Raw genomic sequence first — 2,750 nt, 5'->3', positions numbered from 1 at the left:
GTGTGCGTGTGTGTGTGTGTGTGTGTGTAAGTGTAACAAGCATAGTGTGCGTATTTAACTAATTTACCAATCTAGGATCATATTCTCACCGAGTTGGAAAATCACATCAAGGTCACGCCACCGACCACCTCTGTCTCTCTCCGCCATGCCATGTTGTAAACTCAGAAGGATTTTGATTGGCTGTCAGTGTTGCTATCATCAAATCAGTCTGAGTGGAGATGATTCTTAAAACTATGGATTTATAGTTATAGTGCTAGGTGTGGACGGCCCTTCAGACGTCTTGGTTTTAAGTGTTTAGAACAGAAGATTGGACAAGAGAGATCAGAACCAGCTTTCTAAAAGAACCGTAAAAAAAGAAGCTTTTCAATGCCGGACACTGAGAGAGGCGGTTAGAGGCAGCACATTCAGAAGCGATGAACTCAGCTTTCCAGACAGCTGCCTGGCACTTTTCAGACCCTCTCTTAGAGATAACTTTTAAGGAGACCTTGGGGGCTAGACAAGTTTAGTATACAGAGGGATGGCTTTGATAGAAGTGGAGGTTGAAGAGAGGGTAATAAACTGAAAGGAAAGAAAACATGAGAATGGAAAATCAAGATCAGAACATGTCTTATCTTCATTTGTTATAGAATTTTTAACAAACAATACCAGATTTTCTAAATAGAGCAGTTTGGTTTGAATTGATTTTCATCCAGATTTTATTTTGTTCCCACACACTCAAAAGTTATTTAAGAAGACAATGACAAGAAAATAGTGGTTGTGTTCCAATTCTTTTAGATCCTTTTAAAACATAGACATGTTTTTTCTGTAACTATTAAAAGCTAAATGAATGAGCCCAGACAGGGTGCCACTGACAACATAATGAAAACCCCTTCTGATAAAGATCTTTACCTTTTGATGCAACTAAATTGGCCTGATTCACAGGCCATGTCACATTGACAACATGATTAGTTTACCCGCTTTTTGACGGCTTTCAAAGAAGTCCAACAGTCACACTTTCAGATGGGTTTAGGATGAGTTAAAGGAACACTATGTAACTTGTAGTGCTAGCAATGAGACAACCTGAAGCGGGAAAAGTTACATAGTGTTGCTTTAATAAGAGACATATAAAGCAACGTCTCATTAAACTCAAAAACATAGATTGGTATTGATCTGACAGTACAGATAATTCATTTTACTGACACCTGTAAGAGTTTTATACATACGAGGAGGTTCTTAGCACTCACACATGCATAGGCGCATACAAGCTGCTCCCTAATACCCTTATTTATTTATTCTGTCAACATCTGTTTCATATCTTGGTTGTTTCTACATCCATTGGTTATTGGTGGGTGCGTGGAATCGTGTGTGTGTGTGTGTGTGTGTGTGTGTTTGTGTGTGTGTATACACACTGTTTGTCCTCTCAGGATGTGTAGGATTCACACGAGAATTTGTTGCCCCTTAAAGGGCCTTGTGAATGTGTCCAACATTTTCTCAGCCCCTCTGTAAAGGCTGCCCTTCCTGTCTCATCCCTGTGGAGTGACGCTACCGACCGGACGGCGGTCCGCTAATTAAAAAAAAAGGTCGGCTCTGTGTAGCCCGATCAAGTTCTTCCACTCCAGGAATACTAAACAGGAAAAGTAAATTTTATTTATAAGGCCTGATATCACTCATTGTTAAGGAAAAACTCATACGTGAAGAAGGTTTGGGAGACTTATGACTTACACAGAAGCATTTAATGAACACTCAAATGAGACAAGTAAGTAGGCAGTTCAGTTTAACCACGATGTGTTATTGTGAAGTGCCGTCCCAACTCTCTGAGGTTCCTGTCTTCCTCAAGGTGTATTTAAACTCATGCTGAAGGTGTTACGTTTATACTAATTTGTGTGGTTGGCCCACCGACCTCCAAAAGGGGACAGTCCTGAAACAAAACATCCCCTAATCAAGTAGCTGCCTACATAGATTGCCTGAATCTGTAGATTGACAAACAGTTATACATGAAAATGTTTGGTTGTTAGAGATTGGCCGAATATTCTCGTCCCCTGACCTGTGACCTTTGAATGACCTGATGTTGTCATGTAAGCTTTCTCTTAGTCTCATCATACCACAACATGATGTTTGCGAAAGATCCACCACACACATCAAAAATTTGCCTCAAAAGGTTTAACAATGTGTACAGAATACAACAAACTCTGTCATTAGTTCCTTGATTCAGATAAGTTAAATTTCCCCCCCAATTTTTTTTAACTGGAAACAATGAAAGAAGCCTCTAAGCAACTGAGGAAGGATCCCTCTCTCTGGACGGACGCACATGCAATAGATGGCTACCACATTGCAATCTGTTTAGAGGCACAAAGGCTCTCTAAAACTTGCCCCCAGCAACTACCGTTTTAGCTCAGTGGAAGCTCGTACACGTTGCTGCAGCCACTAAAGGGGGGGGGGGCGCAAGTCTTTGCACCAAGTGACCTGATCTCGAAGAAGAACATGACTCGATGGATGACTTTAGGGTGAATTACTAATGTTAACTAGCATTTTAGTTAGCAGTGATTAGCCTGTGTCTATGTTATCTCCTAACATAGACCTACCTCTCCGTCTCTGCTGATTGGGAATGATTGAGATTTCTCTTGCACAGCTACCAGAAGACTTACAGCTTTCAGACAGGTTGCTCACGTCACATCTACGTCGTCAAGATCAGTTGGAGGCTGCGCAGTAACACTCAGCATCACTGGGAAAGAGCTTCTAACAGACTTCACTGGTCTCCATCCAGAGCAACG

The 2,750-nt window shown here is 41.3% G+C and overlaps 1 protein-coding gene across 1 annotated transcript in view; it reads left to right on the top strand.

Annotated features, from left to right (window-relative positions):
* Positions 1–2,750, top strand: part of abcc9 (ATP-binding cassette, sub-family C (CFTR/MRP), member 9) — a 66,500-nt gene that overhangs the window by 17,489 nt on the left and 46,261 nt on the right.

The sequence above is a fragment of the Etheostoma spectabile genome, chromosome 23 (assembly GCF_008692095.1).
Source record: "Etheostoma spectabile isolate EspeVRDwgs_2016 chromosome 23, UIUC_Espe_1.0, whole genome shotgun sequence".
NCBI classification, from domain to species: Eukaryota; Metazoa; Chordata; class Actinopteri; order Perciformes; family Percidae; genus Etheostoma; species Etheostoma spectabile.
The sequence above is the reverse complement of the archived record's forward strand: the minus strand, read 5'-3'. Positions and strand labels throughout refer to the sequence as shown.